Below are 23,969 nucleotides of genomic sequence, written 5' to 3'. Positions count from 1 at the left end.
TATTACCCCTGATGTCCTGAATGTCATCAAATGTCTGCCTTACAATATTTTCTTTATCTTTAGATAAAGAGAAAAGTCATTGAAGGCCAGATCAGGTGAGTAGGGTGGTTGTTCTAATACAGTTATTTGTACAGTGCTGCCAACATAAGCGCACGGTGGCAAGTTTGTGAACTTGTCAGACCTCAACGAATAACATCGACAGCTCTGATGGTCATTCCAGACAAAGTTCCAAAACTGCTTTGACGGGTAGTCTAGGCACTGGCATTGGTGCATAGCCTCCCAAGGAGAACACTTCGAAGGTGACCATAGTGATGTTCAGCTACAAGTTATACAGCACTTTTTCTAGGATAGTTTGTGAACTTCATTGTCAGATCTCTTATGTTGTTTCTATCCTTGTGCCCATGTAGCCCAGTATATAATTTCCACTTGAGTGAGAACATGCAGTATTTGGTTTTCTGTTTCTCTGGTAATTCAGAGTGATGACCTCCAGCTGCATCCATGTTGCTGCAAATGATATGACTTCATGCTTTTTTGTGACTGTGTAGTATTCCATGGTGTGTATGTACCATATATATATTTTTACTCCACCCAACCATTGATGGGCACCTGGACTGGTTCCATGTTTTCTGCAGTGGTGAGTAGTGCTGTGATAAACATATGACTGCAGATGAAGTGTCTCTTAGGTAGGATGATTCATTCTCACTTGAGTATATACGCAAATGGCTGAGTTGCACAGTAAATCTATTTTCAGTTCTTTGAGAAATCTCCAAACTGTTTTCCACAAGAGCTGAACTAGCTTAAGTTTCTAACAATATGTACGAGCATTCCCTTTTTGTCACAGCCTCACAAACATCTGTTGTTTGGCTTTTTAATAATAGCCATTTTGACTGGTGTAAGATTGTATCTCATTGTGGTTTTGATTGTTTCTCTGATGATTAGTGATTTTGAGCATTTTTTCATATTTGTTGGCCACCTTCATGTCTCTGAGAAATGTCTGGTCTTTTCATGTCTTTTGCCCCCTTTTTATTGGAGTTATTTGTTTTTTATTTGTTTGTTGTTTTTCCTGTCAATTCATTTGTGTTCCTTGTAGATTCTGGATATTAGGCCTTTGCCAGATGCAGTTTGCAAATGTCTTCTCCCATTCCGTGGGTTGCCTCTTTAATCTGCTGATGGCATCATTCACTGTCCAGAATATTTTTAACTTAATAAGGTCCCATTTATCAACTTCAGTTTTTCATGCCTTTGCTTTTACAGACTTGGTCATTAATTTATTGCCTACGCTGATGTCAATGAGAACATACCCTAGCGTTTTGTGATCTTTTATTTAAGTCTTCCACCAATTTTGAGAAAAATTTTGTATATGACGATAGGCTTGAGTCAAACTTTATTCTTCGGCATATGTTTATTCACTTTTCCCAATGCCATTTGTTGAATAGGGTTTTCATTCCCCAATATTTGTTTCTGTCAGCTTTTTCAAAGATGAGAGTGTTGTAGGTCAGTGGTTTTATTTCTGGGTTTTCTGTGCTGTTCCATATGTTGATGTTTCTATTTTTGTACCCGTATTATATTGTTGTGGTTACAATTGCCTCATAGTCAAATTTGAAGCCTAGCAGTGAGATGCCTCTAGCATTCTTCTTTTTGCTTAGGATTGTTTGGGGTATTTTGGCTCTTCTTTGCTTCCAAATGAATTTAAGTATTGTCCTTTCTAGGTCTTTGAAAAATGATGGTTCAGTTTGATAGAGATTGTTTTGAATCAGAAAATTGCTTTGCATAGTATAGACATTTTAATATTGATTCTTCCAACACATGAGCATGAGATATCTTTCATTTATTTGTGCCATCTTTGATTTCTTTCAGCAACATTTGCAGTTCTCATTGCAGAGGTTGTTCACCCCTATTGTTAGATATATTCATATGCATTTTCTTTAATTGCAGATATTGTGAATGGGGCTGACATTTTGGTTTAGATCTCAGCCTGCTTTCTGTTGGTGTATAGGAATGCAACTAATTTTTGAGAATTTGTTTTGTATTGCAAGATTTTACAGAAATCATTTTTCACGGTTAAGTTTTTATGATGGTACCCTTTGAGTTTTCCAGGTATAGAATCATATCATTTGTAAAGAGAGACAATTTAACTTCCTGTTTTCCTATTTGGATTCCTCTAATTTATTTATGTTGCCTAACTGCTCTGGATAGGTCTTCCAGTTCTATGTTAAATAGGAGTGGTGAGAGTGGACTTTTTTTATTGTCTCAGTTCTTGGGGGATGCTTCCAGCTTGTTCATTAAGTATAAAACTGCTTGCAGATTCATAACTGATGACTCTTATTCTTTTGAGGAATAATTATTCAATGCCTAGATTGTTGAGGGATTCTATCATAGGGGAATATTGAATTTTATCAAAAGCTTTGTCTGCATCTATTCAGATAATCATGTAATTCTTGATTTTACAGATTTTTGGTGAATTATATTTATTTATTTGCATATGTTAACCTAACCTTGCATCCTTGGAATAAAGCCCACTTGCTCATATTAAATAACCCTTGTGATGCATTGTTGTGTGCAAGTGGTTTTTTTTGTTTGTTTGAGGATTTTTGCCTCTATGTTCCTCAGGTATATCAACCTGTAGTTTTCAATCTTCGCTGTGTCTTTTGGGTATCAGATTAATATTGGCTTTGAAAAATGATTTACAAGAAGCCATTGCTCTTTGATTGATTGGAATACTTTCAGTAGAATTGGCACTAGTTCTTCCTTGTATGTCTGTGAATTAATCTGGTTAGGATTTTTTTTAAAACTATTTTTTTTCTACTGAATCAATTTCTTGGCTTATTTGTCTGTTCAGGGTTTCAATTTTTTCCTGTTTCCATCTTAAGAAGCTTTGCTTTTCAATTTTATCTACACTTTCTAACTTACACACATAATGATACACAGCCTAATCTCTGATTGTCTTTTGTATTTTTCAGGATTGCTTGAACATTGCCTTTTCATTTCTTATTGTACTTATTCTGATTTTCTTTATCTTTTGTTGTTGTTGTTGTTAATCTTGCCAAGGTCTGACAATCTTATTTATGCTTTCAAAGAAATGGGTTTTTGACTCATTATTCTTTGTATGGGTTTTTTTTTGTACTCTACTTTGTTTAGTTCTGTTCTTACTTTGATTATTTATTTACTTCTGCTAGTTTTGAGTTCAGTTTGTTCTATTATTCCAGTTCTGTAAGATGTGATGTTAGACTACATACTTGATATCTCTCTATTTTCTTGATGCGGTTGTGTAATGTTATAAACTTCACTCTCAGCACTGTTCTGATGGCATAATGCATCACAGAGGATTTGGTATGTTGTGTTATTATTTCATTTGTTTCTAGGTATCCTTTCATTTCTGGCTTGATTTTAGAGTTTACTCAAAAATTATTCGGGGGCCTGTTGTTTAACTGCTATGAAGTTGTGTGTTTTTGAGGTTTCCTCTTGCTGTTTATATTTATTTGTATTCCACTGTAGTCTGAAAAGGCAGTTGGTATGATTTTGACTTTTGGGAATTTATTCATGCTTGGTTTCTGGCTGAATATGTGGTCAATCTTAGAGTACGTTATGGATATGGGGAGGAGAACATATGTTATGTGGTTGTTGGGTGGAGTGTTCTGTAGATGTCTGTTAGATCTATTTGGTCAAGTGTTGAGTTTAAGTCCCAGATTTATTTGTTAGTTTTGTGCCTTGATATTCTCTCTAGATCTGTTAGCAAAATGCTTAAGTCCCCCACTACTATTGTATGGCTATCTATGTACTTTCTTAGGTTAGTTAGCAATTTGTTTATAAATCTGAGTGCACCTACATAGGGTACGTATACATTCAAGATGGATATGCCTTACTGTTGAATTGAGCACTGTATTATTATATAGTGTCCTTTATTATCCTTTTTTACTTTTATTCATTTAAAGTCTATTACCTGTTATAAGAAGAGCAACTGCTGCTCTTTTTTGTTTTCTGGTTCTATGGAAGACTTTTCTCCATCCATTTGCCTTAAGCCTAAGGGTTTCATTCGAATTGAAGTTGGTTTGTTGAAGATAGCAGAAAAATGAATCATGTTTTGTCTTAATCCAATTTACCACTCTGCTTTTTAAGTAATGTTTTCAGGCCATTTTCAGCTAACATTGAAGTTAAGTATTGACACGTGAAGGTTTTTTCCTGTCATAGTATTTTCATGAATCTGTTTTGTGTATTACGCTTGTGATTGATTTGTATGGTCTGTAAACTATGTGCTTGTATGCGTTTTTGTGTTGGGTGACATGGCTCTTTTGTTTCCATGTTTCAAACTCCCTTAAGCATCTCTTGCAGGGCCAGTCTAAAGATGACAAATTCCCTTAGCACTTGCTTGTCTAGAAGAACTTTAATTCTCTCATTTATGAAGCTTATTTTGGCAGGCAGGAAATTCTTTGCTGGCATTAATTTTTTTTAAGAATGTCAAAATTGGCTCCGCAATCTGTTATGGCTTGTAAAGTTTCTGCTGAGAGATCTGCTGCTATTCTGATGAGTCTCCCTTGGTAAGTGGTCTGTTTTTTCTCTCTAGTTTCCTTTAGATTTTTTATTTCAGGCTGAACATGTCTAGTCTAATGACAAAGTGTCTCAGGATGATAGCTTCATATAGTACCTCTCATGAGTTCCCTTAATATGATGTATCTGCATGGTGGTTTCTCTAGCAAGATAGGGGAACTTTTCTTGGATAATATCTTGAAAAGCTTCTTCCATGTTTTCTCACTTTTCTCCTCTCTCAGGAATACTGATCAGCTATAGATTGTGTCTCTATATAATTCCATACCTCTCAAAGGCTTTTGTTTATCAGACTGGATTAATCCAAAGAATCAGTCTTCAACTCTGAAATTATTTCTTCTGAATGGTTGAGTCTACAATATAGACTTGCAATTGTGTTTTGAAATTCCTGGAGCAAATATCTAAATTTCAGCAGTTTAGTTTGGTTCTTTCTTAAGATTTTCAAGTAATCTTACTGGACTATTTTTGTGGCCCGTTTTCTTGGGGTATCTGTGTTCTCTTAGATCTCATTGAGTCACTTTACTATCCATATTCTAAACTTTTTAACTGTCATTAGGGACAATTTATTCTAATTAGAATCCATTGCTCAGATGCTTGAGGGACCCTTTGTGGGTTTAAAAATTATTTGTATTTTGGCATTACTCGTGCTCTGATTGCTGGTGCTCTCATTGCTAGAATATGATCACTGATTCTTTCTCATCTGTGGGGAAAGATTCTTCTTTTTTAAAATTTATTTTTTATTAGTTGAAGTTGCTATTATTGGAATGTGGCTTTGTAATATTTTCTTATTTTTTTTCTTATGGATGTGTCTGTGGTGTGACTGTGTATGGTCTATTGGCTTCCTTTGGTGTCCCAACTTTCTGTTATCTACCTGACCCACAGGCTGCAGGCTGTAACAGCATCATTTGGGGGTGGGCAACAATAAGCTCTTGAAGTTGTATCCTCAAGGGAGCTCTGATTCACAGCTATAGTGCTCAGGCAGTGCATGGCAATCAAACAGTGCCAAAAAGCCCCTCTGGCAGCAGCCTAGATTAAGAGGGATTTCTTCATACTCCAGTTTAGGAAGCAGGGGTTCTGATTGTCTTAGACTCCTAATACTTCTTTTCTCTGCCCACATGTGGGTATCTGATAGAAGTCCCAGTGCCTGCCAAAATTCAGGCTGGAGTATGGCAAGATTTTCCTTCCGGGGTAGGGTTTTTCTTTTTGCATGAGTTGGAAATCAAGGGCCCTGCCTGACGGGAAGTCCCAACACTTTGCGTTTTTGCCTACATGAAGGCAAGCCCATAATAACCATGTTGGTGGGAGATGGAAGAAGCCCAGCAGGTTCAGCACCCCTAAATAATCAGAAAGTGTTGGGGGAAGCCTTTTCCTGCCTGGGCAGCCTTGTTAAGAATGGCTGTGGTTCTGTTGGCTAGGAGTTGTAGAGAGAATCCGCCTACTTTTTCCTTCACTTTTCCACTGCAGGGGCAAATGCAATAATGGGAAAATACAGGGGGTGTGAGAGGGCCATCCTCCCATTCTGCAACAAGCAGCTTCCTTGGGTCAAGCTGCGAATGCAGCTACTGATTAAGTTTGTGGTGGATGTGATATGAGAAGGATGTGTCTGAGGTGGGAGAATTGCCCAGGTTTGGACCAGAGAAAGAGAAAGGATCTCCCACATGGAGTAGTCCAAGGCTCCAGTATGTGATCTTCAGGGTCTTTATGTGTTGGGATGGTGGTAGCTGGTTCTCAATGTCACAGGTTACAAGAAATCCCCCCAAAATCCATGTAGTCCTGAACAGTGCCTATTTCCAGACTACAGATAGCCTCCTGCATTCAGGCAGAGTGAGGAGTTGGAGAGTGTGAAGATTTCTTTCCCATGTTGAGTACCGCCGAGGTCCATGAGAGGACTGTAAAAACTTTCCCACTGATTTGCCCCTTCCCTTCATAGGAGGTCCTCTCCTGGCTTCATATCAGGGCTTAAACCGAAAGTGACTGGGACTTTGCTCTTAGTGGTTCTGCTGCATTTCAGTATTAACTTCCAGATGGTCCTCTGAAAAGCCAATATTTACTCACTTTTTTAGATCTTCTGGCTTAGAGATGCTAGCTAGTTGCCTCCAGTAAGCCATCTTGACCCTCTCTCAACACTTTTTAAAATAAAAATAATACACCAGAGGAGAATACAGTGGGCACTTTAGTTAAGTGGAAACAGTTACAAATAACTCAGAATATATAAAAATATCATGTCATAAGGCAAAGGTGAGAATCATCTTTGCCACAATGTATACGAGAATATAAAAAGAATGGCTTAACCTAAATGGGCTTCCTGTATGTCATGCAGATTAAAATAGACCTCAACATTTGCAGTGAGAGACAGAAAGGGGTTTACAGATAGGCTGTGTGGTTAGTATAGAGGCATAGAGATGTGTGATAATAAAGAGTAGGTAGACAGCAGAGGGAAGCCTTAATTGAGTATAAACTAAAATCAATTTGCACAAATAAGAAGTTAGATGTTGGTGCCTATCAGGTAACATGTAAGCATGTATTCTGTTGTCACTGCATAATCTATTGAAAAAGATTTTTATCTTCATCAAATTCTCTTGGTACCCTTGTCACAAAGAAATTGACTAGAAATGTAAAAGTCTGTGACCTCTTAATTCTTTTTTTGATCTCTCCATCTGTCCTCTAGTCAGGAATACACTGTTGGAAGTCTTATTGTAGCTTAGTAGGATGTTTTACAATGAGCGTGAGTTTTTGAAGTTGGTCTGTTTTAAAATTATTTTTGACTATTCTGAGTCCCTTCAATCTCCATGTGAATTTTAGGAAAATAATATCATTTTCTTCAAAGAAGTTTATGGGGACTTGCGGCAAGATGGCGACGGGACAGCCTGGTCTATGAAACCCTCTGCAAAGAAGAATGCAGAGAGTCTCTGGCTCTCTCCCCAGCAGCTGCAGATCCCAACATCGGCAGCCTGCTCTTCACATGGAGCTCAGCCGTTGCCACCGCTGGGGCATCACAGTGGTCTGGACAGCCACTGCAGCTGCAGACACAGCAGCCACCATGCTGCCACAGCCTCTGTAGCAGCCATAGCGCATGGCACCACCTGTGCCTGAGGCAATCCACGACTTCAGTCCTTGAAGCCCCTGCAGGCAAGATCTGCTGGGATAGCTGTCACCTCTGCTGCCACCAGGATGTCCTGCTGACCATGGGTCTCCTTCCGTGTGCCCTGAGGCAAACTCCCATCTCTGGCCTCTGCCCAACTCCTGTTCGGCTCCACCCCATCTGGGACAAGCAGCTGAGAGAGCACGACCTGCTGGCGATTAAAGGTAACAACACTGAAACGGGAGAAATAAGCTTGAAAAACAGACACAGGACAGATTTGAGTGGTGAACGAAGGGTGATCTGAACTGTCCTTCACAGCAGGCCAGGGGCAACTGGCCCAAACTGCGAATTAATTTACCACCTTGAAAAGACAGCTAGAATTTACAGCTGAAAGGACACTGGACTTAAACAAAAAGCCTCAGAGTATGCTCGATTGGTTCTGTTAGTTTAATGACTTAATTCTTTTCCTACTGTTTTGTGCCTTTTTTTTCTCTTCCTTTTCTTCTCTTTTCTCCTCTCTGTAAACCATATCTTTGTATAAAGGAACAGTGCACCAATAAGGTGGTTGGCTAGCTTGTATGTTAGCATCATTGTATGTTTTATTTTTTTTTTGTATGGAGGTTAGTTAGTCTGTAGCCATGGTCTATTGTTTTTTTATTTTTTGTTTTTTGCCAAAGGCCTTTATCAGTGTAAGGAGGTTTTTGACAGATTCTCTTGGGTTTTCAAGGTACACAATCATGTCATCTGCAAAGAGAGATAGCTTGACTTCCTCTTTTCCTATTTGAATACCCCTGATTGCCTTCTCTTCTCTGATTGCTGGAGCCAGGACTTCCAATACTATATTGAACAGGAGGGGTGAGAGTGGGCATCCTTGTCTTGTTCCAGTTTTCAGGGGAAATGGTTCCAGTTTTTGTCCATTTAGGAGTATGCTGGCAGTGGGTTTCTCATAGATGGCTTTTACCATTTTGAGGTACGTTCCCCGTATGGTTAGCTGTTCGAGGGTTTTTATCAAGAAGGGGTGATGGATTTTATCTAAAGCTTTTTCTGCATCTAATGATATAATCATGTGGTTTTTGTTTTGACATCTGTTGATGTATTTAATTACATTTATGGTTTGAGGAATGCTGAACCAGCCTTGGATCCCAGGGATGAAACCTACTTGGTCACGATGGATGATTTTTGAGATGTGTTGTTGAATCCAGTTCACTAGGATCTTGTTGAGAATTTTAGCGTCTATGTTCATCAAAGATATTGGCCTATAGTTCTCTTTCTTTGTTGGATCTTTACCTGGCTTGGGTATCAATGTGATATTGGCTTCATAAAATGATTTGGGGAGAGTTTTGTCTTTCTCAATCACCTGGAATACCTTCAGTAGGATTGACATACGCTCCACCTTAAATGTCTTGTAGAATTCTGCTGGAAAGCCATCTGGTCCATTGGAAAAAACATTTCATGAAATCATTCAAGAAAACTTCCCGCATCTCATCAAGGATGAAAAAATTCAAACACAAGAGATTCAGAGAACCCTGCAAGATAACAAATCATTTTTTGTAGGTAGTTTTCTTATTACATAGTCAATTTCCTTGATTGTTATTTATCTATTTAGGGTCTCAATTTCTTCTTGTTTCAACCTATGCAGTTTGTGTAATGACAGAAAGTCCTCCATTTCCGAAAGGTTTTCAAGTTTGTTTCCATACAAGTGCACATAGTAGTCTCTAATGATCTTTTGTATTTCTTCAGGATCAGATGTGACTTCATCTTTGTGTTTCTGATTGTGTTTATTTGTACTTTTTCTCTCTTTTTCTTGGTCAGTCTAGCTAGGGGACCATCGATCTTGTTTTTCCTTTTGAAGAACCAGCTTTTTGTTTCATTGATTTTTTGTATTATCTTTTTGTCTTCTATGCCCTGGATTTGGGCTTTTATTTTGGTGATCTGGATTCTTCTGCTGAAATTAGGGTTTTTGTGGTCTTGCTTTTCCTGCTTTTTTAGGTGGCTTCTTAGGCTGTTAATTTTTGATCCTTCCATTTTTTTCATGTGCGTTTGTAGGAATATAAATTACCCTCTTACTACAGCTTTCATGGTGTCCCAAAAATTTGGTAAGATGTTTCTTCATTTTCATTTGTTTCCATGTATCTTTTAATCTCTGTTTTGATTTCATCATTGACCCAGGAGTTGTTTAGCATCATGCTGTTTAGTGTCCATGTCTTTGTGGGTTTTGGGGGGACGTTGTTGGTGTGAATGTTTATTTTTATTCCACTGTGGTCCAAGAAGGTGCATGAAAAAATTTTAAATTTGCTATGCTTAATTTATGGCCAAGTATGTGGTTGATCTTAGAGTACATTCCATGTGGTGATGAGTAGAATGTATATTCTGTGGTCTTTGGATGGAGGGTTCTGTAGGTATCAAGTCCATTTGATCAAGAGTCACATTGAGTTTTCGGATCTCGTTGCTGATTTTTTGTCCTGATGATCTGTCTAGGGTTGTGAGTGGGGTATTGAAGTCCCCAGCTATGATGGTATTGGAGTCAATATCTGTTTTTAGTTTACCTAGGAGCTGTTTTATGAAAGTTGGTGCTCCTATGTTTGGTGCACATATGTTTAGGATGGATATTTCTTGGAGATGGATTGAACCTTTTATCATTATGTAGTGGCCTTCTGTATCTTTTTAAATTTTTGATAGCTTAAAGGGTATTTTGTCTGAGATTAAGATGTTTCTTGTAGAGGTTGTCTTGTGGCAGTGTAGGTGCTTAGGGATTGGATATCCTGGAAAGATTTCAATTCTCCCTCACTGATGAAGCTTAGCTTGGCTGGGTAGGCTATTCTCAATTGAAATTGTTTATCTTTTAGAACTTTGAAGACAGGGCTCCAAGCTCTCCTAGCCTGGAGGGTGTCTGTAGATAAATCTGCTGCTATTCTAATTGGTTTTCCCTGGTACATAGTCTGACCTTTTTCTCTTGCAGCCTTTAGGATTTTTTCTTTTATACCTACTTTCTTTAGACAAATTATTATATGTCTGGGAGTTGGTCTTCTCATTTGTTATCTTGCAGGGGTTCTCTGAATCTCTTGTGTTTGAATTTTTTCATCCTTGATGAGATGTGGGAAGTTTTCTTGAATGATTTCATGAAATGTTTGTTCCAGTGTGGCTTCTATTTCTCTCTCTGCCTCAGGAAGGCCAATTACTCTTAGGTTCGGTCTCTTGAAGTGATCATTCATCTCTTGAAGGTTTTGTTCTGTCTTTTTGAGCTTCTTTTCTATGGTTTTGACAGTTTGAGTTAGTGCTGTGTTTTGGTGGGTTTTTTTTTAAGTTTTGAATTGAAGAAATTCAGTTCACCTTTTATAGTTCCATATAAACCAAGGATTGACTTTTCCAAACCTGCAAAAAAGGCCACTGGAATTTTGATAGGAATTAACATTAAATCTTTAAGTTATGTTGAAGAGCATTGCCATTGCAACAATATGAATGGGATGATTTTTCATTTATTTAGGAAATTTTTTTATATAATCAATATTTTTTATTATGATGTTGTGGGGTACAGTTAAGGGTTAGGTATACAGATATGTTTCATTCAGGCACCCTATTGATAAGAGGTGCTTCCCCATCCCCAGACAGATATTTGCTCTTTAATCCCATCTCCCTCTCCCCCCATAGTTTCCACTACTGTCAGTCATTTTCTTATAGTATTGCATTGGATGATCAAGGTCCATTATATGAGTGAGAACATGTGATACTCGGACCTTTGTTTTTGTGAGAGGTCACTCAGTATTATAGACTCTAGTTCCATCCAGGTTGCTGCGAAATTCATGATTTTGTTCTTTTTTATGGCAACGTAGTATTCTATCATGTATATGTACCACATTTTAAAAATCCAGTCCTCTTTTGACGGGCAGCATGGTTGCTTCCAGGTTCTTGCTATTGTGAACAATGCTGCGATAAACATACGTGAATATTTGATGAGTTTTTTTATTCCTTTTTCTTTCTGTATTTTTTTTTTGAACTGAGGTCTTGCTATGTTGCCCATGCTTGGTTGAATTCTTGGGCCTAAGCTATCCTCCCACCTTGGACTCCCAAAGTTGTGGGATTACAAGCATGAGCCACTATCTCTGGCCAACATTTGATAGTTTCTGGTGTGTTAGATTTTCTGTTTTTGTTGTTGTTGTTGTTGTTTAACCTTTTTGCTTATAGTTACTAAACTTTTTATCATTTTTGATGTAACTTTAAATGTCATTATTTTCTTGTTTTTCATATTTTTCGATACTGCAGTATAGAGACACGACTGATTTTTACATTGACCTTTTATCCTGAAATTGTGCTGATAGCATTTGTTAGATGTAGCTGTGTTTTTTTGTGGATGTAGTTGTTTTGTTTTTTATTCTCTTCATGGAGAATCATGTTATCTTGCAATAAAAATAGATTTTCATCTTTCTTTTTTATCTAAATTTGTTTTTGTCCCTTTTCAATTGTTCTGGATAGGATTTTCAATACTTTGTCAAGTAGCAGTAGTGAAAGCAGATATACTTTGTTTTATCCTCCTCATGATTTTTAGGTCATGAGCTTTTAGACCTTCACAATGTAGTATTAAATAGATTTGAAATTTATTTTTTTATTATAAATATGCAGAATATCAGGATAAGCTACATAAGCAGCCTTCATGTAGGTGAAGTTTGGACCTCCAACTAACACTCACTTCTCCTGGTTTAGTACCAGGTACCCTTTGTGATGCTAAGTGCCCTCTCCCTCACCCCCTCACCTAGCAGTGTCCATCAACTGCTGATCTCACCCTAGTGGTAATGTCATCAATGTTCAGGTCCCACTTATGAGTGAGAACATTCGGTGTTCCGCTCTTTGTTTCTGTGATAGATCCCTAAGTATGATGGTCTTCAACTTCGTCCAACTGGCTTGCAAATTCCATGACTTTGTCCTTATGTGTGTCGGTGTAATACTCCATTGTGTATGTGTGCCACATTTTCTTTATCCAGTTCACTTTGATGGGCAGTGGGGATGGGTCCATGTTTTTTTCTACTATGAGCAGTGCAGCTATGAACATGCATGCACAGGTGTCTTTTATTTACAATGATTTATGTTTCCCTGGGTATATTTTCAGAAGTATTACTGGATTGCATGGAACACCAATTTTTAGTTCTTTTAGGAATTGCCACATAGCTTTCCATAGAGGTTGAACTAGACTTTACTTCCCCCGACAGTGTAGAAACAACCCCTTTTCTCTGTGCCCTGGCCAGCATCTGTTTTTTTTTTTTTCTTAATTGTTGTGGTCCATCCTTACAGGAGTTAGGTGGTGTCACATTGATGTTTTGGCGTGCATTTATCTGATGATTAGTGAGGCTGAGTATTTGTCTTGTATCTGTTGGTGGCTTACATCTCTTCTTTTGAGAAGAGTCTATTTCTGTCCTTTGCTTTCTTTTGAACAGTATTGTTTGTTGTTTCCTTTCAGCTCATTTGAGATCCTTGTAGATCCTGGATGTTAGGCTATTGTCAGATATATAATTAGCTAACACTTCCGCCCCCCATTCTATGGGTTGTTTCCCCCTCTTTTGATGGTTTCTTTTGCTGCGCAAAAGCTTTTGAGTTTGGTGAGGTCTCGTTTGTCTATCTTATCTTTTATGGCATTCACTTTTAGGGAACTAATCAAGAATTGGTTGCCTACTCCAATGTGCATAAGACTGTTTCCTACATTTTCTTCTAGGGTTCTTATAGTCTGGGGTTTTACATTTAGGTCTTTGATCCATTTAGAGTTGATTTTTGCATATGGCAATAGGTAAAAGTCCTGTTTGATTCTTCTAAATGTGGCCAGTCAGTTTACCATCTGCTGAATATGGTCTCCTTTTGCCAACAGTTGTTATTGGTACCTTTGTTGAAGATGAGTTGGTTGAGAGATCTAGTTTTTACTTCCATTATCTCTGTCATGTTCCAGTAGTCTATGCGCCTGTTCCTGTACCAATACCATGCAGTCTTCGTTACTGTAGGCTTGTAATATAAGTAATCTGTTGAAGTGTGATAACTCCCACTTTGATTCGTTTGCTGAGGATTGTTTTGGCTATTTGTGATCTTTTTTGTTTTCATATATATTTTTGTATTGCCTTATCCAGGTCTGAGAAAAATGATGTTGGTTAGATGATAGGTATTGTATTGAATCTGTAGATTGCTTTGGGTAGGATGGACATCTTGACAATATTGATTCTTCCGATCTACGAGCATGAAATGTTTTTCCATTTGTTTCTGTTATCCTTGATTTATTTGAGCAATGTTTTGTAGTTCTCATTGTAAAGATATTTCACTTCTCTAGTTAGGTTGGTGCCAAGGTATTTCATTTTCTGTGTGGCTATTGTGAATGGGATTGTGCTTTTTATTTGGCAGTCTGTCTGCTTGTTGCTGGTGTATAGAAATGTGACTGTCTTTTGTACATTAAATTTTGTACTCCAAGACTGTAGTAAAGTCGATTATCAGTGCAAGGAGGCTTTTGATAGATTTCCTAGTGTTTTCAAGATATAGGATCATATCATCTACGAAGAGGGATAGCTTAACTTTCTCTTTTTCTATTTGGATACCCCTGATCTCCTTCTCTTGCCTGATTGCTCTGGGAAGGACTTCCAATACTATGTTGAACAGGACAGGTAAGAGTGGGAATTCTTATCTAGTTCTCATTCTCAGAGGGAATGCTTCCAATTTCTGTCCATTGAGCAATATGTTGGTTGTGGGATTATCATAGATGTCTCTTCCTGTTTTGAGGAATGTTCCTTCTATGCTTAGTTGCTCAAGAGTTTTTAATCAAGAATGGATGCTGAATTTTGTCTAATACTTTTTCTGTATCTAATGATATATTCATGTGGTTCTTGGTTTTACATCTTTTGATGTGGTGAATTATGTTTAAGATCTTCATGTCGAACCAGTCCTGTATCCCAGGAATGAAGCCCACTTGGTCATGGTGGATCATCCTCGAGAAGTGTTATTATATCTGATTTGCTAGAATCTTGTTTAAGATTTTTACATCTGTGTTCATCAAGAAGAATGGTCTGTAATTCTCTTTCTTTGTTGGATCTTTGCCAGGTTTGGGTATCAGTATGATGTTGGCTTCATAAAATGGAGAGCATTCCCAATTTTTCAATTGCCTGGAAAACTTTTAGTAAGATTGGTATCAGATCCTTCTTGTATGTATTGTAGAATTCAGCTGGAAAGCTATGGATTTGAGGTTTTTTTGGGAGGGTTGTTTTGGTTTTTGGTAGGCAAATTTCTTATAACTGAGTCTATCATGGATTGTTATTGGTTTATTTAGAGTTTCGATTCTTTTTTCAACCTTAGGAAACTTGTGTGATGTCAGAAAGTGCTCCATTTCCTTTAGGCTTTAAGTTTCCTAGTTTATTTCCATACAGATTTTTATAGTAACCTCTGATAATCTTTTGAATTTCTTCAGAGTCAGTTGTAATTTCACCTTTTGCATTTCTAATTGTGTTTATCTTCTCTCTCTCTCTCTCTCTCTCTCTCTCTCTAGCCAATCTGGCTAGGAGTTCATAGATCTTATTTATTCTTTTAAAGAACCAGCTTTTTTCTTATCAATTTTTCTTTTTTAATTTTAATATTTTTATTTTAAAGATGTGTGATACATTTCAGGGTTAGGTATACAGATGTTCATTATGCAAGTACCCTTGTTGATGAGGTGTGCCCCTCAATCGGTTTCCCCTGATTGCCAATCCTGGCTCTCCTCCCCTGGGAATTTCCCACTACTGCCAATCCTTTTCTTATAGTATTATGATAATTGTTCAAGGTCCACTTATGAGTGAGAACATGTTCTACTCAGTTCTTTGTTTCTGTGATAGATCACTCAGTATTAGAGACTCTAAGCCCATCCAAGTTGCAGTGAAGTTCATAATTTTGTCTTTCTCTATGGCTGTGTAATAATATTCCATTGTGTATATGTACCACATTTTCTTATGCAGTCCTCTTTCGATAGACAACATAGTTCATTTCATGAGTTTGCTATTGTGAAAAATGCTGCAATAAACATGAGTGCAAGTATCTTTTTCATAGAATGTTTGAGTACTCTGGGTATATTCCCAGTAAGGGGTCTGTGGGGTCATATGGAAGGCTGATTTTTAAATCTTTTAGGAATTGCCAAATTGTTTTCTACAGAGGTTGTACTAGTTTACACACCCACCAGCAGTGGAGAAATGTTTCCTTTTTCCCCCATCCTCTCCAGCATCTTTTGTTTTTCAAGTTATTGATGATGACCATCCTGACTGGAGTTAGGTGGTATCTCAGTACGATTTTAATTTGCATTTATTTGATGACTAGTGAAGCTGAGCATTTTTTCACATATCTGTTGGCTACTTGTATGTCTTCTTTTGAGTGTCTATTTATATCTTTGGCCACTTTGTAATGGGGATTTTTTTTTTCTTTTTGGCATACTTATATTCCTTGTATATCCTAGCTGTTAGACCTTTGTCAGATATACAGTTGGTAAATGTTTTTCCCAGTCTATGGGCTGGCTCCCCGTTCTCTGGATGATATCTTTGGTTTTACAGAAGCTTGTCAGTTTGATGAGATCCCACTTGTCTTCCTTATTTCTTATGGCATGGGCACTTGGGGTTTTGATCAGGAATTGGTTGCCAGTTTCAATTTTCAAAGGGTGTCTTCTGCATTTTCTAAGATTCTTATAGTTTGCGGTTTTACATTTAGGTCCTTGATCCATTTAGAGATGATTTCTGTGTCCAGTGATAGGTAGGGGTCTTGTTTTAATCTTCTGTATGTAGGCAGCCAGTTTTCCCAGTACCCTTTACTGAATAGGTTCCCCTTTCTCCAGTGGTTGGTGGTGGAGGCTTTGTAGAAGAAGAATTGGTTGAAAAACTGAGGGTTTGCTTTTCTAGAATCTCTATCCTATTCCATTGATCTATATGCCTGTTCTTGTACCAATACAAGGTTGTTTTAATTATTGTTGCTTAATAATAAAGTTTAAAGCCTGGAAGTGTGATACATTCCACCTATTTTTTTTTTGCTGGTTATAGTTGTGACTATTCCTGATCATTTCTGTTTCCATATGAATTTCTGTATTGTCATTTCCAGATCTGAGAAGAATGCTGCTGGTAATTTAATGGATATTGTGTTAAATCTGTAGATTACCTTGGGTAGAATGGACATATTAATAATGTTGACTCATCCAATCCATGAGCATGAAATATTTTTCTATTTCATGCTTTCTATTCTGTGTCATCTTTGATTTATTTAAGCAGTATTTTGTAGTTTTCATTGTAAAGGTTTTTAACATCTCTGATTAGGAAGATGCCAAGATATTTCAGTATTTTTGTGGCTATTGTGAATGAGACTGTGCTTTTTATTTGGGTTTCTGTTTTTTTTTGTCAGTGTATAGGAATGTGACTGTCTTTTTCATGCTTATTTTATACTCTGAGACTTTGCCAACATCCTTTATCAGTGCAAGAAAGCTTTTGACAGATTTTCTTGGGTTTCGAGGTATACAATCATGTCACCTGCAAAGAGGACATGAAAACCTAGTTTTCTTTTCCTATTTGAATACCTCTATCTCCTTCTTGTGTCTGATTGCTCTAAGTAGGACTTTCAAAACTGTTGAACAGGAGGGATGAGAATGGGCATCCGTGTCTTGTTCCAGTTTTCAGGGGAAATGGTTCCAATTTCCATCTACTTAGCAGTATGTTGGCTGTGGGTTTCTTGTAGATGGCTCCTACTATTTTGAGGTATATTCCATCTATGCCTAGATGTTGAAAGATTTTTAACAAGAAGAGGTGCTGGATTTATTGAAAGATTTTTCTGTGTTTAATGATATAATCATGTTGTTTTTGTTTTTACATCTGCTAATGTATTTAATTATGTTTATGGTTTTGCAGAAGTTGAACCAGCCCTGCATCCTGGAGATGAAGCCTACTTGGTCATGGGGGATGATTTTTGAGAGGTGTTGTTGAATCTGGTTTGCTATAATCTTGTTGAGAATTTTAGAATCTATGTTCATTAAAGATATTGATCTATAGTTCTCTTTCTTTGTTGGGTCTTTACTTGGTTTGGGTATCAATGTGATGTTAGCTTCATAAAATGATTTGGGGAGAGTTCCATCTTTCTCAATTTCCTGGAATACTTACAATAGGATTGGTATCAGTTCCACCTTGTATGTTTTATAGAATTCTGCTAGAAAACCATCTGTTCTAGGGCTTTTTATTATAGGAAGTTTTCTTATGACACAGTTGATTCCCTGGGTTGTTATTGATCTATTTAGGGTCTCAATTTTGTTTTGTAATAATCTGGGGTGGTTATGTGATGTCAGAAAGTCCTCTATTTCCTCCAGGTTTTCAAGTTTGCTTCCATACAAGTGTACATAGTAATCTCTAATAATCTTTTGTCTTTCTTTGGGGTCAGATGTGACAATCTTTTGCATTTCTGATTGTGTTTATTTGGGTTTTTTCTCTCTTTTTCTTGATAAGTCTGTCTAGGTGTCCATCAATCTTGTTTATCCTTTCAAAGAACTGTTTTTTTCATTGATTTTTTGTATTATATGTTTGTCTTTTATGTCCTGAATTTGGGCTTTTATTTTGGTGATCTAGATTACTCTGCTGAAGTTAAGGTTTTTGTGGTCTTGCTTTTCCAGCTTTCTTAGGCAATTTTTTAGGCTGTTAACTTGTGATCTTTCCATTTTCTTCATGTTGTTTGCAGAGATATGAATTCCCTGCTTAGTACTGATTTCATGGCATCCCAGAGATTTTGGTAAGATGTTTCTTCATTTTCATTTGTTTCCAGGAATCTTTTAATTTCTGTTTTGATTTCCATGTTGATCCAGGAGTTGTTTAGCGTCATGTTGTTCAGTGTCCGTGTCTTTGTGGGTTTTGGGGGAACTTTGTTGGTGTTGATATTTATTTTTATTCCACTCTGGTCTGAGTAGGTGCATGGCAGTAGTTCAATCTTATGGAATTTGCTTATGTTTGATTTATGGCCATGGATGTGGTCAGTCTTGAAGAATGTTTCATGTGGCAATGAGTAGAATGTATATTCTGTGGTTGTTGGGTAGTTTTCTGTAGGTATCAATTATGTCTATTTGGTCAAGTATCACATTAAGGTTTCACATTTCTTTGTTGATATTTTGTCTTGTTGATTTGTCTAAGGTTGTGAGTTGGGGTATTTAAGTCCCCAGCTTGATAGTGTTAGAGTGAGTCGGTATCCTTTTTGAGTTTACCTAGAAGCTGTTTTATGAAAGTTAGTGTTCCTATGTTGGATGCATATGTGTTTAGGATGGATATTTCTTATTGATGAATTTAACCTTTTATCACTATGTAGTGTCCTTCTGTATCTTTTTAAATTTTTGATAGCTTAAACAGTATGTTGTCTGATATTAAGATCATGACTCCTGCTTTCTTTTGTGCTCTATTCACGTGAAAATTTGTTTTCCATCCTCTTAGAGTCTATGAGTGTCCTTCCTGGTGAGATGAGTCTCTCGTAGACAACATATTGTTGCATCATGATATTTTATCCAGTTTGTCATTCTGTGTCTTTTCAGTGGTGTATTTAGTCCATTTACATTTGGGCTAATTATTGAGATGTGAGAATTTATCCCTGTCATGAGATTCTTATAGGGTTTGTTGTTGCTGCTGCTGTTTGTGTATTTGTTTGTTGTCTTACTTTTGATTTTTGGATTGACTTATGTATGTTTTCCATCTTTTCCCTGCATTCTTGGGAAGGGTGTTGTCATTCTTTTTTTCCTTCTTCTCTAATACTTTCTTAATAGCTAGTCTAAAGCAAGTGAAAACTTATAGATTGTATGTCTGGGAAGGGTTTTAGTTCTCCATCACTGATGAAACTTAGCTTACCTGGGTAGGTAATTCTTGGTTGAAACTGTTTATCTTGGGCCAAGCACAGTGGCTCAAGCCTGTAATCCCAGCACTTTGGGAGACCAAGATAAGAGGATTGCCTGAGCTCAGGGGTTTAAGACTGGCCTGAAAAATTTGGTGAGACCTCATATCTGCAATATAACAAAATATTAGCTGGACATGGTAATACAGCCTGTAGTTCCAGCTGCTTGGAAGACTGAGTTGGAAGGATCACCTGAGCCCAGAAGGTCAAGGCTGCAGTTGCCATGAGGCTGCCACTGCACTCCAGACTGGGCAACAGAGTGAGACTCTGACTCAAAAAAGAAAAAAAGAAAGAAAGAAATGGTTTACCTTTGAGAACTTTGAAGATTAGACTTCAATCTCTACTAACCTGAAGTGTTTCTGTAGATACATATGCTGCTATGCTAATTGTCTTCCCTGGTAGGTAGTCTGACTTTTCTGTCTTGCTGCTTTAAGGATTTTTTTTCTTTTATACCTGGTTTGTGTAGGCAAATTGTTATGTGTCTAGGAGTTGGTCTTCTAATTTGTCATCTTGCAGGGGTTCTCTGAATCTCTTGTGTTTGAATGGTCACGTCCCTGATGAGATGAGGGAAGTTTCCCTTGATAATTTCATGGAATGTTTGTTCCAGAGTAGACTCTGTCTCTCTATGTGCCTCAGGGATTCCAATTAATCTTAGGTTTGGCCTCTTTCTATAATCGCTCATCTCTTGGAGGTTTTGTTCTTTCTTTTTAAACTTCTTTTCTATGTTTTTGACAGTTGGGGTTAGTTCCATATTTTATTCCTCAACCTTTGAGATTTTTCTTCTGCTTAGCTAATTCTGATTTCCATGCTTATAAGTTTGTTATTTATTTTATTCACTGTCTTTTTATTGCTGTTATCTCAGTTATCAACTCCTTCATTCTTTCCTCTTGTCTCTTTTCTTTTTTATTTATTCTCTCTATTAATATCTTGATATCTGGGCTTGTGGTTTGAGATCATTCATTCTGGGTGTTCTTCATTGCTTGCATTCCAAAGTCTGCATTCTTAATGACCTACCTCTCTGGAATCTGTGTGGGACCCATATTCTTCCTTTGTATTTCTTCATTTGTGTAGGTTTTCCTCCCCCCACCTCTGCTTTAATTCTGTTGCTCAGTGATGGGAGGTACTTCTGTTTGCTCAATCTTCTATTCTTCCTTATGTAGATCCTCTGGTTTTGTTCAACTCTGAAGCTGAACTGAGGGTAGGGGGGCTGTGCTTTTTGCAGTTTTGAGATTTAATTGAGGGAGAGTTGTGATTCAGAATTTATCTGCAGATTCCAGTATCAACTAACAGTTTTGTGCCCCCCCTGGAACCCACTTTCCACCGTCTTACAATCTGTCCATGCAGTGGGGGTATGTGCTTCCCCCTGAAAGAAAATGAAATAAGAAAAAGGAAAAAAATGGAAAAGAGAAGGAGGTAGATTAAAGGAATATGGAAAGAGGGAAGAAGAGGGAAAACAGACAAATTTACCCACTAATGAATAAACAGAGACACAAAGACAAAAACAAAAAATAAAAAAAAATACATAAAAACAAACATACAAATCAAAACCTCCCTGCTGACATACTTTCCCTCAAAAATACCCATACACAAACAGAAAATCTAAAAAAAGATTAAAATAACAGAAACAAAGCAAGTATGAAATCATAAAAGCAAAAAGAGATCAAAACAAAAACAAAAAACAAAATTTGCTCAGTGACTGTTTCTGTAACTCCAAGTTCCTTTTGACTGCTGTCTCCACTGAGGAGCTGCTTTGGTCTTCAGCCCCTCTCCTCCATTCTTAGTGCAGGCTATAGGTTTGCTCTCAGTGTGGGTCAGATGTCCCACAGACTACTGTGAGAGGAGGGTGGATCAGATCTGGACTCACCTGACTTCTTATTGCTGCTGTCAAGTCTTCCACTCAGATCTGATGTGCCTGTGCCTGAGGAGATAACCTCTGGTCCCAGGCTGGAGGCTGGGTGGAGCTGGGTGGAGTAATGCAGGTTTTGATGATGAATTCTTGGTCTTTACTGGCTGTATATGTGTTTCTACTTTCTACTTCTCTTTGAGTCAGGCTTAGTATTTTGTTCACTTTTATGAAGATTTTCTTTAGATTGACTAATCTGTCAATTTACAATTGTTTATAGAAGTCTCTTATAGTCCGTTTTATGTAAAATCAGCAGTAATTTTTCTGTTTTTATTTATGAGTTCAGTTATTGGTGTTTTCTCTTTTTCTTTAAATTTAGTCAGTCTTTCCAACAGTTTTTTCAATTTTGTTGATTTTTTTACAAGAATCAGTATTTGGTGTTATTGATTATTCCATTGTTTATTTTCTTTTTTCATTAATCTCTATTTCCATCTTTTGGTTTTTAGTTTAGCTTGCTGTCCTTCTAGTTTCAAGGTTGTAAAGTTACATTGATAAGAGCACTTTCTTCTTTTTAAACTTAGATGTCTACACCTGCAAATTTCCTTCTAAATTTTTTTTTCTGCATATCATGATTTTAGTTTATTTTGCATTTTAATTTATCTCTAAATATTTTCTTATATTTGTAGTAATTTCTTCTTTTAACACATTGATTCTTCAAAAGTATGTTGTTTAACATTTATTTTTTCTGTTATTAATTTTGAAGTGGTTTCTGTTGTGTCCTGATGAGCTTTTCATATAATTTTGATCATTAAAAATATTGTGGGCCAGTCACAGTGACTCAAGCCTGTAATCCCAGAACTTTGGGAGGCCAAGGAGAGAGGATTGCCTAAGACCAGGTGTTCAAGATCAACCCGGACAACTTGGTAAGACCTCATCTCTACATTAAGTGAAAAAAAAAGCCAATCATGGTGGCACGTGGCTGTAGTTACACCTACTTGGAAGATTGAGGTGGAAGGATTGCCTGAGCCCAGCAGGTTGAGGCTGTGGTGGCCATGAGTCTGGGAGACAGGGAGACTCCGACTCAAAAAAAAATTTTGATCTTTTTATACCCTAAAATATAGTGTACATGGGATGTTTTAGGTACACTTGAGAAGAATGTATATATGCTGTTGTTGAGTAAACTCTTCTTTTTACATATCTTAGATATAGTGATTTATACTGTTGTTCAAATCTTCTATATTCCTATCAACAATTTTATCTAGATTTTCTACTAGCAGAAATTAGATATTGAGGGTTTCACCTAGTATTATAGATTGTCTATGTGTCCCTTCAATTCTTTTAATATTTGTTTCATATATTGTTGGGCTATCTTCATTTGTGAATACACATACCTAATATCTTCTTGATGAATTTATAATTTTTTCCCTGTATGAAATATTCTTACTTATTTTCTTGATAATTTTATCTTTAAATTCATTTTATGTGGTATTAGTATACCCATTTCAGATCTCTTTGGTTACAGTTTGCATGGGAAATAATTTTTTATACTATTACTTTCAACAATTTTTTTGGTATAAAGTGAGATTCTCATAGACAGAAAACATCTTTGTATAAAAAAATTATTCTTTTGAGATTTGTATTTTATATAGTAAGTCAGGTCTATTTTTAATTGAAGTGATTAATTACACTGAAGGTCTTCTCTAAACTATTAGGCTATTTCCTTTCATATGTTTTATTTCTTTTCTGTTCCTCAAGTCTGCAAATTTGTCCTTTTTAATTACTTTTTCCACAAGCTTTTGATTTCTTTTTAGTTTTTTCTTTGAATATGTTTAAATTTATTCTTAAGTAGGTAACAAGGAAATTATGCTAATATTCTAAATTTACAAAAACCTATTTGAATTTATGACAAACTAGCTTTGAATATAGACCTTATCTTCACTTCCACCCAACTCCATTATGCTGTTGTTGTTAAAAGTTACATTTTTATACACTATGTGCCCATTAACATAGATTTATAGTTATTGTTGTAAGCATTTAAAGGTCATATAAAAGCTTTTAAAAAGAATTACATGTACAAGACAATAATATTAGCTTTTATATTTACTTATACAGTTACTCTTCACAGGAATCTCTATTTTTAACATGACTTTAATTTATTTTCCAGTAACCTTTTAATTCAGATCTAAGTTGAGTTTCTTTAGCATTTCTTTAAAGCAGTGAGGAAACCCCTTAACTTTTGTTTTATCTTGGAATGCCTTAATTTTTTCTTTATCATAGGAGGATGAGTGTGCCAACTTTAGCATTCTCATAGACAGTTTTTCTATGTGTTCAATGTTTTAAATATTTTATTCCAACAATTCTTGTCCTCCATACTTTCTGCAAAAAAATCACCTGTTGTTCTTATTGAGGTCTTTTATATATGGTGAATTTCTTGTCTCTTGCTGTTTTGAACAATCTCTCTCTGTCTTTTATTTTTGACAGATTGATTAATATGACGTGGAATAAGTTTCTTAGCTTTTATTTTTTTCATAATCAATATTTTTTATTATAGTTTTGTGGGGTACAGTTAAGGGTTAGGTGTACAATTACATTTCATTCAGGCACCCTGTTGATAAGAGGTGTTTC

At 36.6% G+C, this 23,969-nt stretch overlaps 1 pseudogene; it reads left to right on the top strand.

Annotated features, from left to right (window-relative positions):
- LOC103260642 overlaps positions 1 to 23,969 on the top strand; it is a 52,519-nt pseudogene that overhangs the window by 15,604 nt on the left and 12,946 nt on the right.

This window comes from Carlito syrichta, unplaced genomic scaffold (genome assembly GCF_000164805.1).
Source record: "Carlito syrichta isolate Samal-C Ts95f unplaced genomic scaffold, Tarsius_syrichta-2.0.1 Scaffold303280, whole genome shotgun sequence".
NCBI classification, from domain to species: domain Eukaryota; kingdom Metazoa; phylum Chordata; class Mammalia; order Primates; family Tarsiidae; genus Carlito; species Carlito syrichta.
This window is presented reverse-complemented; position numbering and strand designations above follow the sequence as displayed.